The sequence below is a fragment of the Moschus berezovskii genome, chromosome 3, assembly GCF_049115385.1.
Source record: "Moschus berezovskii isolate FMDL1 chromosome 3, NW_MosBer_1.0, whole genome shotgun sequence".
Taxonomy (NCBI): Eukaryota; Metazoa; Chordata; class Mammalia; order Artiodactyla; family Moschidae; genus Moschus; species Moschus berezovskii.
Genome location: NC_142462.1, coordinates 27,307,266 through 27,322,806, shown reverse-complemented (window position 1 = coordinate 27,322,806; position 15,541 = coordinate 27,307,266).

Here is a 15,541-nt window from a genome sequence, read left to right as displayed (position 1 = left end):
CTGGACCATAAAGAAGGCTGAGCACCAAAGAATTGATGCTTTTGAACCGTGGTGTTGGAGAAGACTCTTGAGAGCCCTTTGGACGAAAAGGAGATCAGTCAATCCTAAAGGAAGTTAGTCCTGAATATTATTCATTGGAAGGACTGATGCTGAAGCTCCAATACTTCGGCCCCCTGATCCAAAGAGTTAACTCATTGGAAAAGACCCTGATGCTGGGAAAGACTGAAGGCAGGAGGAGAAGGGGATGAAAGAGGATGAAATGATTGGATGGCATCACCAACTCAATGAAGATGAGTTTGAGCAAGCTCCGGGATATGATAAAGGACAGGGAAGCCTGGCGTGCTGTTGTCCATAGGGTCACAGTAATTGGACACAAGTGAGTGACTGAACAAGCCAGAGACTGGTCTCGGTTATTGGAACACAGGTTATATTTCTCTCTAAGATGACTCGGGGCAGGAAGCAGGTTGGTAATCATCCATCTGGACAGTCTACTTGCACCACATAAAACTGGATCAGTTTCTCCAGTGCCCTCAACTTCCTTCCGTGGAAGCCATGGAGCAATAACTTTTAATTGAAGAATGAGAAAACCAACCCACAGTTCTAGTTTGTGGAGAGGGTTAATTAATATGTATGTTTTAAAGACACTTTAAAAAAAAACTATTTTTATTTTCTGAGCTAGGTCTTCATTGCTGCACAGGCTCTTTCCTAGTTGTGGAGAGCAGGGCTGCTTCTAGTTGTGATGTGTTGGTTTCTCATTGTGGTGGCTTCTCTTGTTGTGGAGCATGGGCTCTAGGACTTGTGGACTTCAGTAGTTGCAATTCACAGGCTCAGTAGTTGGCCGCTCTCGGGCTCGAGAGCACAAGCTCAGTAGTTGTGACATACAGGCTTAGTTGCTCCAAGGCGTGTGGGATCTTCCCGGATCAGGGATTGAACCCAACTTTCCTGCATTGGCAGGCAGATTCTTTACCACTGAGCCACAAGGGTAGCCCTTAAAGATACTTTAAAAAAAAAATTAAATTAAATTATTCATTTTAATTGGAGGCTAATTACTTTACAATACTGTGGTGGTTTTTGCCATATATGGACACGAATCAGCCACAGGTGTACATGTGTCCCCCCATCCCGAACCCCCAGCCACCGCCCAAGACACTTTTTGCAATGAAGAATCTTTTCACTGAAATAATAAAAATGGAAGTGATTTTTCTGTAAATCCATTAAGTATATATAATGATACAATCGATAGGCACAAAAATTCTAGATTATGGGCCTTATTTGAAAACACAAGAAATTTAGTAATAATGACTTTAAAATCACTGAAGAATATATAATATTTGGAAGAATTATGATACTAAGCAGTGTTGAAGGAATGAAGGAATTAGAAAATTCTCATTTCTCAACCAATTTAGTAATAACTAATTAGGCTGAAACTCCAATACTTTGGCCACCTCATGCGACAAGTTGACTCACTAGAAAAGACTCTGATGCTGGGAAGGATTGGGGGCGGGAGGAGAAGGGGACGACAGAGAATGAGATGGCTGGACGGCATCACCGACTCGATGGACATGAGTTTGAGTGAACTCTGGGAGTTGGTGATGGACAGGGACGCCTGGTGTTCTGTGATTCATGGGGTCGCAGAGTCGGACATGACTGAGCGACTGAACTGAACTGAACTGAATTAGGCAAGAAATTGGAATGGATGCTAGAACTAGCTGATGAGTTTGGCCTGAGGGACAAGATTTTACAGTCTCAAAAATTTCTCTTTGCAAAATAATTGCTAATTCCAAAATGTCAAAAAAATCATACTTTTACAGTAGAGAAGTCTCAGAGATACCATCTTATTCAAGTGATCAAAGTTAACATCACCAGTTAAGAGAACAGATGCTGTAATAAAATTCTTGCATCTTGTTTTATGTCCCTGCATTTGTCTTGAATAGTATTTGTATCCTATTGTTGTGAAAATTGTATAAATCTTAGTTATGTTGAATTGGTTCCTGGCTTTTGGGCTCTACTATATCCTTCTACATTTCTGTATATTCATTCTACTAATTTTTGAGAGTTTGGTATTGAATCTCCAACTAAAATTCTCAATTTAGCTAATTTAAAAATAATTATAATATTTAGCAGTACTCTATGTAGCTTTGTTCTGGATTTTCCAAGTCTCCTTTAAATGTGTTATCATGCTTTCATAATTTAAAAAATAAAAAAGAGGAAAAAAGTTAACATCATCAGTAATGAAAAAAATCAATACCCTGTACCACACGATTAGATGCAAGGAAAATAGCACATCAACGTTTCTGTGAAATTTTGTCCAAAAACATGCATGACCTGGAGATAATTATGAGGAAACAGTAGATACAACCAAGTTGAGGATAATGTCTTCATAACAACTGACCTAAAATCTTCATAAATGACATATTTGAGAAGGTTAAGGAAAAAAGGAGGAACTCTTCTAGAATAACTGAGACAACAGGGTACCACAATTGATCCTAGATTACATCCCCTGATATGAACAGTATTGAGACAACTGGCCAACCTTGGTCAAAGTCTCTAGGGAAAGGGTACACAGAAGTTTTTGTACCATTCTTGCAAATTTTCTCTCAGCTTGAAATAGCTCCAACATTAAAAGTGAAAAATAAAAATGTTGTAAAAGTCCTATTATTTGACTAGGACTCCAGTGATTGAATATCCCAACAGTCAAGTTCATATAAGAAATAATCTGATGCATTTGCATAACCAAGTTTAAACACTGAACACAAGGTAAGTGGTGACTCCCGACACACCTCACCTGTGAATCACCAGTGTGTGTTGTTATTGTTAGTACTTCACATTCATCCAGCGCCCACATTGTTGTACATAATATAGCATAAGTAATGGTTTCCTCAAGGAGTTGTTCTAAAAAATAAAAATTTACATATACATAGGCACATATCCAAATACATTGTTATGAAGGGATGGGAAGTCATGGTTCAGACTTCACAAAGACAAAACTAGATTCAGGCTATTCCTCTCCTTTTTATTTCAGGTTAAAGGAGGTACAAGCCCAGGTGTTCACACATTACCAAATTACTGCTCTGTAGTTTGAAAGGAATGATGATGGCATCCTGTTTGTGGTCATGGCCAGTTGAGTATGACACTACACCTGTGCAACCCCAGGCCATTAACATTTCAGCAAGGCTGTGTAATTAAAGTGGTAATCCATATTAATTAGAAATATTGGTGACTTTCATGATGCAGCAGAAGCCCTCTGTCCACCTAACTTTCAGTTACAAATGGGGTCAGAGGAACCCAATAAAAGCAGAACCTGGAGAAACTTGGGGGGCTGCCACTTCTCCCTTTAAATCAGAGCTCCCTGAACATTCCGCTCAGTAGCCAGGAGGTAAAATTTTAGTGCTAAATCTTGAAAAATCTCTTTAACTCTCTCATGTTTATGACAAAATCTACCCTTCCCTCTTCCAAAATTGTGTTTAAAAGAAACATTTGTTTATTATTATATAGAACACAGACTGCCATGTATAGAATTGGTGCGGATATAAATTAAAAAGAACCATAGCTCATTTAAACCATTGAATCTCTGAAAATTGTATCAATTGACAGAAAGTTAAGGATTGCAGAGATCTTCTATGAAAATCCTATTATAAGTGGGACACTTTGGAGAAAATTTTATTGGTAAATTGGTAGTAATAACTGAATGCTTACTAAGGGCAGGGCAAGATTCTAAATTCCAACACAGAATGATTCTTATAATCCTCATAACCCTAAAAGGGCATATTACTGTTAGTCCACTTTATAATTGAAAATATTGTGACCCAGAAATGGTAAGGAACCTATCCTAAGTTGCACAGCTGATAAGTGGGGAAACAAGAATTTGAAGGCAGGTAGTTTGGGTCCAGAACCTAAGTTCTTAATGATAATATCCTACCACTATAACGGTTAGAGAGCTTTACAAGTTATCACCACATCTATTCTCGTCCAACTTTTTCCATTCTATCTAGCGGGTCAGAAATTACAACATTTTAAATCCAGGGAATTCAGAATAGTCACTCTAGGATATAAGCCAACCCAGCTATTGTTCAAAAAGTGTTAGCTAAATTAAAATGACACCAAGAATCAAGATACATTTGAGATGAAACTGAAATTTTAATTTAATAACTGTAAATGTCAGGTAATTAGGACATGGATTAATGAGTAGAACATCAACATCAATTTTATTACTTTTTTAAGTGACAAAAGCTCTGTTTCCCACATCCTCCAATCCATACCCAGGCTTGTAGGCCTACATGTATGAAGTAAGTGATTTAAACATTCAGTGTATCTAAAAACATCCCAAATTAAAGATAGAATCCGTAACCCAGGAAACACATTTTTCTGATTCTTTTTATAAACTGTTGATTAGATAATAAGGAATTATAAAGCACTAAACTTTATCTTATACGTTCTCTTTAAACTTCTCATACCTGTGTGTGCGTGTTGTATGTGTATGTGAAATAATGTTAAATCTGTTCATGTATAAGTAAACAGGATTCATATTCAAAAAATTCTAAACACTTGCATAGATCAGTGGTAAACACCTCTGAATATCTTTGACCACCTCTGGAAAAAAGTTCAGCTCAAGCAACTTTGACATCAATGAGCATGAATAATAATAAAAGTTTTAACTTTTTATCATTTATAATTGAATTAAGTTTTATATGTAGCAGTTCAGTTCAGTTCAGTTCAGTTCAGTCGCTCAGTCGTGTCCGACTCTCCGCGACCCCATGAATCACAGCACGCCAGGCCTCCCTGTCCATCACCAACTCCCGAAGTTCACTCAAACTCATGTCCACAGAGTCGGTGATGCCATCCAGCCATCTCATTCTCCGTCGTCCCCTTCTCCTCCCGCCCCCAACCTTTCCCAGCATCAGAGCAGTAACAGGCTATAAATACTGGTGTACATATATAGCAAATATAGTCTGGTTAGAATACATCTCTATAACATAAAATGATGGATCTACTTTCTGAAATTCAAGAGGCCTAGAGTCAACATGTAGTTCCACCAAACCGCGTGACCTTGAGCAAGTTCCTTAACCATCTCATGCTGACTTGCTCCTCTATAAACTGTGACAATGAAACTATTTATTTAAAGGATTGCATAGCTAATTTTAAGTTCCAAATCTAGGCCTAAAAGAAATAAGATTTTAGGAAAGAGAATCCAACATTAATATGTTAGAGGGCCTTCAGGGACTAAGAATCTACCTGCCAATGCAGGAGACGCAAGAGACGTGGGTTTGATTCTTGGGTTGGGAAGATCTCCTGGAGACGAATGGCAACCCACTCCAGTATGCTTGCCTGGAGAAGTCCAAGGACAGTGGAGCCTGGTGGCTATAGTCAATGGGGTCACAAAGAGTCAGACACAACTGAGCATGTACATGGAGGTACACAGGGACTAAGAAAGTGAGATTAAAGCAATACTTGAAGCCAGTAATTAGAATTCAGATCAGGATGCTAACAGTGGAAATGGAGATAAAAGCCACCTTAGAAGACATTTTACGAGAAGAGATGACAAAAGAAATAACTTATTTAAGATCATCTTAAAATAGGAATCAGATTTATGTCAACTGTTAAAACTGTAGTATTTTTCTATTGCATCTATAATAAAATTAGTGTTTTTCACTCCTCTTCAGACCAAACGTCCAGCTAAGGGAAACTAGAAAAGCTAGACAATTTTTGTTTTTAAATCTATCTGAAAGGATCAGAGAGTTACAAAGACATTGAGGATTTGGGGGAGGGACCCAAAAGGAAAACGAAACCCAGAGAGATAATCTAAATTTTGTTAACTGCCAGTAACAGAAGTAAATTTTCTTGGAACTGCAAAAACACTGAAACTGTATTTATAATGTATGGTAGTCAGTCAGAATAAAACCAGAAATACTAAAGGTATTAAATACAAAATGTGATTTAAAAAAACAGAAGACAAACAGCCTCCCAGATAACCAAATGTTGGTGTTATTAATACCTGGCAGGCGCTTCAAGCCATATATTCAAGCTCTATAAATCCCAAGCAAAAGAGATACAAGAACCTCTGAGCCACCAGGGAAGCCCTATTAAATACAAAATGTGGTTAAAAAAAACAGAAGACAAACAGCCTCCCAGATAACCAAATGTTGGTGTTATTAATACCTGACAGGTGCTTCAAGCCATATATTCAAGCTCTACAAATCCCAAGCAAAAGAGATACAAGAAAACCCTCCCTAGGCACACTGTCAAACTGCAAAAATTAAAAAAAAAAAAAAAATCTTACATGCAGAGAATAAGACATGCAACTTTCAATAAAAAGCAAAAATTATACTAAAAGCTAACCTCCCAACAAGAACAATGGAAGTAAGAAGACAATAGAATGACTTGATTTAAAGTAACAAAAAAAACCCAAACAAACTCAAACCCAAAACGGCCAACCTAAAATTCTATCACTCAATCAAAATATCCTTTAAAAAGCAAAATAAGTATCTTCAGAAACCAAAAATGGATGGATTTGCTAACAGTAGATCATACTCAAGAAAATATTAAAGGAAGAAGGAAAATGATCCCAAATTATATCTCAAAAGATTCAATAAAAATGGAGAGCAAAAAAGAAAAAATGTGCAACAAATAGGTACTTGGAGGTTCTTAAAGGTGTAGAACTAAAATATACAACGATAATAATTCATATATCACAAGGGGAGTAAATATAGTTAAGAGTGTTCTATCTTTTAAACAAGAAGGAACTACTTACTATATGGCACATGGAACTCTGCTCCATGTTCTGTGGCAGCCTGAAGGGTAGGGGAGTTTGGGGGAGAATGTATACATGTACATGTATGGCTGAGTCCCCTTCACTGTTTACCTGAAACTAACAAAACATTGTTAATCGGCTATACTCCAATTTAAAATAAGAAAAATTTTTTTTTAATTTAAGAAATGTTTTATTTTTTTTTTTTGTATTGTCCAAAAACTGGAATTGGCAGAAGTACTAATTTATTTTCAGTTCAGTCGCTCAGCCGTGTCCAACTCTTTGCGACCACAGGAATCACAGCACGCCAGGCCTCCCTATCCATCACCAACTCCCGGAGTTCACTCAAACTCATGTCCACAGAGTCGGTGATGCCATCCAGCCATCTCATTCTCTGTCGTCCCCTTCTCCTCCCGCCCCCAATCCTTCCCAGCATCAGAGTCTTTTCAAGTGAGTCAACTCGTCGCATGAGGTGGCCAAAGTACTGGAGTTTCAGCTTTAGCATCAGTCCTTCCAGTGAACACCCAGGATTGATCTCCTTTAGAATGGACTGGTTGGATCTCCTTGCAGTCCAAGGGACTCTCAAGAGTCTTCTCCAGCACCACAGTTCAAAAGCTTCAATTCTTCGGCGATCAGCTTTCTTCACAGTCCAACTCTCACACCCATACATGACCACAGGAAAAACCATAGCCTTGACTAGACGGACCTTGGTTGGCAAAGTAATGTCTCTGCTTTTTAATATACTATCAAGGTTGGTCATAACTTTCCTTCCAAGGAGTAAGCGTCTTTTAATTTCATGGCTGCAATCAGCATCTGCAGTGATTTTGGAGCCCCAAAAAATAAAGTCTGACACTGTTTCCACTGTTTCCCCATCTATTTCCCATTTTAGGCTTCAATTTTTGGGGGCTCCAAAATCACTGCAGATGCTGACTGCAGCCAGGAAATTAAAAGACGCTTACTCCTTGGAAGGAAAGTTATGACCAACCTTGATAGTATATTAAAAAGCAGAGACATTACATTGCCAACAAAGGTCCGTCTAGTCAAGGCTATGGTTTTTCCCGTGGTCATGCATGGATGTGAGAGTTGGACTGTGAAGAAAGCTGATCGCCGAAGAATTGATGCCTTTGAACTGTGGTGTTGGAGAAGACTCTTGAGAGTCCCTTAGACTGCAAGGAGATCCAACCAGTCCATTCTAAAGGAGATCAATCCTGGGTGCTCACTGGAAGGACTGATGCTAAAGCTGAAACTGCAATACTTTGGCCACCTCATGAGACGAGTTGACTCACTGGAAAAGACTCTGATGCTGGGAAAGGTTGGGGGCGGGAGGAGAAGGGGACGACAGAGAATGAGATGGCTGGATGGCATCACCGACTCTGTGGACATGAGTTTGAGTGAACTCCGGGAGTTGGTGATGGACAGGGAGGCCTGGCGTGCTGTAATTCATGGGGTCACGGAGAGTCGGACACGACTGAGCGACTGAACTGAACTGAACTGAAATCAAGGATGCATGTGGTAATTATGGTAATCACAAAGAGAATAGCAGAAGAATATGTAACAAAGTTTATAGAGGGGAAAATAATAAAAATCTTGAAAAGAAGGGGGTAAAAGATATTAAAAGGAAAACAGAAATAGTCAAATAAATTCAAAAATACAGTAGATTTAAAGGTAGCATAATTTGCAATTAAGTACATAAAGAGTAAATAAAAGCAAACTAAGTACTCTCATTCAAGACATCACTTGGGCTTCGCTGGTGGTTCAAACAGCTAAAGAATTCACATGCGATGTAGGAGACCTGGGTTTGATCCCTGAGTCAGGAAGATCCACTGGAGAAGAGAATGGCAGTCCACTCCAGTATTTCTGCCTGGAGAATCCCATGGACAGAGGAGCCTGGCAAGTTATAGTCCATAGGGTCACAAAGAGTCAGACATGACTCAACAACTAAGCAATGTGCATAAATGTCTTCTCCCGATCTTTCAGCTTCACCTCCTGCCATTCTTTCTTTTCTCACTAGTTCTCACCATACTAGTTTACACTCAGTTCTCAAATACACTAAGTGATTTTTCATGTCACGTCCTTTGCATACACCGTTCCCTCTGCCTGAAATGCTTTTCCCTCTGGTCTTCCCATAGCTCTATAGATAGATTGGAAAAATTTTCAAGTACTTTATTAAAAGGAAGTCAGTCACATGGTTTTAACTCCTCAGGTTTTTGTTTCCTTCATAGCACTTTTCACATTTTATATTTATATTGCTAACTAATTTCTGACTAACCCCTAAAATGTTAAGCTTCATTCATTTGTAAATTATGTACATATGTGAGTATTTAGTATGTGCATGTGCCCTGGAGTGTTTCAAGGGCTAAGGATATAACAATGGATAAATTCCCTGTCCTAGTGGACCTACTTTCTAGTACAGGATATCATCACCATGTTAAGGTGAGAAGGCTGTGCAGCTCACAGAAACAAAGTAACCTGCATTCAGACACACAGCACATATATAATGTCAAGACCATGATTTAAACTCACCCTGTAAAATTTAAAGCAAGCACCCATCTTTTAGCATGAGAAGTTGTTGACAGATTGACCAAGAACCATCTTTGTCTACCAAACAGAAAGACTGAAAGTGTTTTATTTATTTGAATAATCACATGTGTAAAGGATTTAGTATAATCCATTTGGCATTCCCCATTTTCTTCAGGTGTTGCTCCTATTATATGCCTTTAATATTTCCTTATCATACCTGTTAGTCCCAAAATAACTGGCTAAGATCATGATCACTCAAAATTCCCAAAAGGATTACAGAAAAGCAACAGTGTAGGCACTACTTAGTACTTCTCTTAATGTCTAAGGGGTCTCTATCTTTTGTGAGATGAGCAGAACTCCCTGAGAACTTCTAAAACATTTTATGCCATTTAGCATAAAGTATATGCAAGTTCACAAGAAAGAAGTACTTATTCCTTTTCCCTGAGCTCTCTAACTTTCCTTAAGCCATCTGATGTAAAACATTCCTGGGTCAGACAATCTCTCAGTTTAGTTAGTTAGACATCAATGTCAAGCAATGAAAAAAATTTTACCATATAGGAGAAAAGGGATCAAAGGTAACCAGGTAAATCTCTACTTCTACTGCTGCTGCTGCTGCTAAGTCACTTCTAGGCCAGTTCTAGTTATGATTCTTTTATTCCAACCACTGTTAAGAACTATCCCTCTGTCATATCCAATAAAGCAATGGTTTCCAAATCTGTCTGATCTAGGTGTGTTAAAAAACTAGGAAGAGTTAGAATATAAATTACTGCCTTCATCCCCAAGATATCTGATTCACAATGTCTGAGGTAGACTCTAGGGATATTAAAATGATCCTTAAGCCAATCTGAAGTTCAGTGTGGAAAAATGTTATTCTAGGGAATTCCATTTTGTCTTTGATCCATTTCAGGGCATCTATAGGTAGATGACAGATTTACAGATAGTGATGGAAAAGGGAATGGCAAACCACTTCAATATCCTTGCCTTAAGAACCCCATGAACAGCATGAAAAGGCAAAAAGATAGGACACTGAAGGATTAACACCACAGGTTGAACACCCCAGGTCGGTAGGTGCCCATATGCTACTGGAGATCAACGGAGAAATAACTCCATAAAGAATGAAGAGAGAGAGCCAAAGTAAACACAACACCCAGTTGTGGATATGACTGGTGATGGAAGCAAGGTCCAATGCTGTAAGGAGCAATATTGCATAGAAACCTGGAATGTTAGGTTCATGAACCAAGGCAAATTGGAAGTGGCCAAACAGGAGATGGCAAGAGTGAACATCAACATTTTAGGAATCAGAGAACTAAAATGGACTGGAATGGGTGAATTTAACTCAGACGACCATTATATCTCCTACTGTGGGCAAGATTCCCTTAGAAGAAATGGAGTAGCCATCATGGTCAACAAAAGAGTCCGAAATGCAGGACTTGGATGCAATCTCAAAAACGACAGAATGATCTCTGTTTGTTTCCAAGGCAAACATTCAATATCACAGTAACCCAAGTCTTTGCCCTGACCAGTAATGTTGAAGAAGCTGAAGTTGAATGGTTCTATGAAGACCTACAAGACCTTCTAGAACTAACACTCAAAAAGATGTCCTTTTCATTATAGGGGACTGGAATGCAAAAGTAAGAGTCAAGAAATACCTGGAGTAACAGGCAAATTTGGCCTTGGAGCACGGAATGAAGCAGGGCAAAGGCTAATAGAGTTTGCCAAGAGAACGCACTGGTCATAGCAAACACCTTCTTTCAACAACACAAGAGAAGACTCTACACATGGACATCACCAGATGGTCAATACCAAAATCATACTGATTATATTCTCTGCAGCCAAAGATGAAGAAGCTCTATACAGTCAGCAAAAACAAGACTGTGAGGTGACTGTGGCTCAGATCCTGAACTCCTTATTGCCAAATTCAGACTTAAATTGAAGAAAGTAGGGAAAACCACTAGACCATTCAGGTATGACCTAAATCAAATCACTTACAATTATACAGTGGAAATGAGAAATAGATTTAAGGGACTAGATCTGATAGAGTGCCTGCTGAACTATGGATGGAGGTTCATGACATTGTGCAGGAGGCAGTGATCAAGATCATCCCCAAGAAAAAGAAATGCAAAAAAGCAAAATGGCTGTCTGGGCAGGCCTTACAAACAGCTATGAAAAGAAGAGAAGTGAAAGGCAAAGGAGAAAAGAAAGGATACATCCATCTGAATGCAGAGTTCCAAAGAATAGTAAGGAGAGATAAGAAAGCCTTCCTCAATGATCAGTGCAAAGAAATAGAGGAAAATAATAGAATGGGAAAGACTAGAGATCTCTTCAAGAAAATTAGAGACACCAAGGGAACATTTCATGAAAAGATAGGTTCAGTAAAGGACAGAAATGGTATGGACCTAACAGAAGCAGAAGATATTAAGAAGAGACGGCAAGAATACACAGAACTATACAAAAAAGATCTTCACGAACCAGATAATCACGATGGTGTGATCACTCACTTACAGCAAGACATCCTGGAATGTGAAGTAAAGTGGGCCTTAGGAAGCATCACTACGAACAAAGCTAGTGGAGGTGATGGAATTCCAGTTGAGCTATTTCAAATCCTGAAAGATGATGCTGTGAAAGTGCTGCACTCAATATGCCAGAAAATTTGGAAAACTCAGCAGTGGCCACAGGACTGGAAAAGGTCAGTTTTCATTCCAATCCCAAAAAAAGGCAATGCCAAAGAGTACTCAAACTACCGCACAATTGCACTCATCTCACATGCTAGTAAAGGAATGCTCAAAATTCTCCAAGCCAGGCTTCAACAGTATGTGAACCGTGAACTCCCAGATGTTCAAGCTGGTTTTAGAAAAGACAGAGGAACCAGAAATCAAATTGCCAACATTCGCTGGATCATTGAAAAAGCAAGACAGTTCCAGAAAAACATCTATTTCTGCTTTATTGACTATGCCAAAGCCTTTGACTGTGTGGATCACAACAAACTGTGGAAAATTCTGAAAGAGATGGGAATACCAGACCACCTGACCTGCCTCTTGAGAAATCCGTATGCAGGTCAGGAAGCAACAGTTAGAACTGGACATGGAACAACAGACTGGTTCCAAATAGGAAAAGGAGTACGTCAAGGCTGTATATTGTCACCCTGCTTATTTAACTTATATGCAGAGTACATCATGAGAAACGCTGGGTTGGAGGAAGCACGAGATAGAATCAAAATTGCGGGGAGAAATATCAATAACCTCAGATATGCAGATGACACCATCCTTATGGCAGAAAGTGAAGAACTAAAGAGGCTCTTTATGAAAGTGAAGAAGTTTCACTTAAGAAGAGACTGAAAAAGTTGGCTTAAAGATCAACATTCAGAAAACTAAGATCATGTCATCCGGTCCCATCACTTCATGGCAAATAGATGGGGAAACAGCGGAAACAGTGGCTGACTTTATTTTTTTGGGCTCCAAAATCACTGCGGATGGTGATTTTAACCATGAAATTAAAAGACGCTTACTTCTTGGAAGGAAAGCTATAACCAACCTAGACAGCATATTAAAATGCAGAGACATTACTTTGCCAACAAAGGTCCATCTAGTCAGAGCTATGGTTTTTCCAGTAGTCATGTATGGATGTGAGAGTTGGACTGTAAAGAAAGCTGAGCACCAAAGAATTGATGCTTTAGAACTGTGGTGTTGGAGAAGACTCTTGAGTCTTTTTTTTTTTTTCAGGTGTGCAAAGATGTATTTTAATCCTCACAGAGTCTTTACATACACTTTGAAATTTGTAACAACTATCAGACCACTGGTGTTTTTTCATTCCTTTATAACAGCAGGAGTTTACATCAGAATTCTTTAGTTTATGTCAAGTTCCACCCTGACAGATCTGCAAGATCATACACCCTCAAAGTCAGAATTTAAGATTTCACATGGAAATTTTAATCTTTTTTTTTCTCTCCAACAAACAAACATTATATACAAATAATGTTGTGACTCTCTTAAGGATGTGATAGTGATAATGTGATTCTTAGTTTTTTCCATGCAAGGATTTGCAAAATTGGTTTTGTACCTCAGTGTCTTAAGAGGGTTGTAGTCAAAGGAGATTCCTTTGGAGAGTTGCTGAAGTATTATGTTGCTGCTACTGAATCACTTCAGTCGTGTCCGACTCTGTGTGACCCCATAGACGGAAGCCCACCAGGCTCCCCCTTCCCTGGGATTCTCCAGGCAAGAACACTGGAGTGGGTTGCCATTTCCTTCTCCATTGTGTGAAAGTGAAAAGTGAAAGTGAAGTCGCTCAGTCGTGTCCGACCCTTAGCGACCCCACGGACTGCAGCCTACCAGGCTCCTCCATCCATGGGATTTTCTAGGCAAGAGTACTACCTTATTCTGCCACATGGAGATGAGGGAGTTTCCTTCCCCCTTCAATTTAAACTTAATAGAGCCCAGACTGTGTCTCCTGGAGTCTATGGAGCCCAAAAGTCAATACCAAACACATATCAGGAAAAAAGAAACAAAACTTGCCAACTATCTGTTTAACAGAGAGGTTGTCTACTTGAAAGTTACACAGTTGTGTCTGACTCTTTGTGATCCCATGGACTGTAGCCTGACCGGCTCCTCTGTCCATGGAATTCTCCAGGCAAGAGTACTGGAGTGGGTTGCCATTTCCTTCTCCATCTTGAGTCTCTTGGACTGCAAGGAGATCCAACCAGTCCATCCTAAAGGAAATCAGTCCTGAATATTCATTGGAAGGACTAATGCTGAAGCTGAAACTCCAATACTTGGCCATCTGATGTGAAGAGCTGACTCATTTGAAAAAACCCTAATGCTGGGAAAGACTGAGGGCGGGAGGAGAAGGGGATGACAGGGGATGAGATGCTTGGAGGGCATCACCAACTCAATGGACATGAGCTTGAGTAAACTCCGGGAGTTGGTGATGGACAGGGAGGCCTGGCATGCAGTCAGTCCATGGGGTCGCAAGGAGTTGGACACGACTGAGCGACTGAACTGAACTGAACTAATGGATTAAGGGAAACAAGCAGTTCTTATTTTAATATTTAAAAGTACATTGGTCCATTGGAAGTCCACAATTTCTAATCACTTGCTATTCAGTTATTCAGTTTCTACATTAAAAAGAAAAAAAAATAATGACTTCATATTCTTGCTGACATTATATAGAGCTGCAATAGGAAGTTAAGAGTTCTTTTACAACCAGAGACCATTTTATATCAGATGTTTCCCAATGCAAACTATTAAGATCTTCAATTTTCACCATACAATTCTGCAAAGTATGGGTCTCAGACTAAAACTGAAAAAACAGAAATTGCCTAGAAAAGCATTTTTCTTGAAAGAGGAAAATATTCATGTTTAATTTATAAAAAGAGGCTTCTAAAGTATGGTATGTAAATTATTTTTAATCCCAAGTGGGTTTTTTTGTTGTGTTTTTTGGCTGTGCCAAGTGACTTGTCAGGTCTTAGTTCCCTAATCGGGAATTGAACCCTTGCTCTTGGCAATTAAAGTGCGGAGTTCTAACCATTGGATTCCCACGGAATTTCCAGATATATTAAATATATTGGAATAACTGTGTATATGAAGTAAGTTAGAGTCAACATTTTAAAAGCAAATAAAAGATTTTGTGAAACAAATGTACCTACACATGTACCAGTTGGTGGTAGCCAAATATGAAAAATTTTTTTTTTACTATAGCTCCCTAGTAACCTAAGGACAAAAGAAAACTACAACTATTGCTAAACCACTTACAGTAATTGTATTGTTTGTGTTAGTATTGTTATTATTTTGAAAATGTAGTGAGATTAGAGTGGAATAAAGAAAGAAATAAGCATGTATCACTGGTAATAAGCAGTGTGACTGAGATTAGGTAAAGATGCTACCTTTTTGAATTTTAAGCTTGGAACAGAAATTATCAGTGTGAATTAATGATATATATTTTTTGAAAAGAGAAAGTCCTATTCCATTCATGAAAAGGCCTAGAAACAATGCAAACCCAGTGGTTTAAACAGAGGACTCTCTATACTTTTTCCCACTAAAAGAAACAAGGAATTCTAGAAAAACAGTAAGGCAGAAATTTCTTGTAAAACCAAAAAGTAAAGAAATTATTAAAGTTTACTAGGGTTAAGCCAAAGGACTCAGTTCTCCAAAGACAAGACATTTTAAGCATAAATAGGGATTGTAACTACAGAGGGTTGAAATATATCAAGTTTAAATGGGTAAAGTTATAATTATAGTCAAAGGGTTCCCAGGTGGTGCAGTGGTAAAGAATCTACCTGCCAAT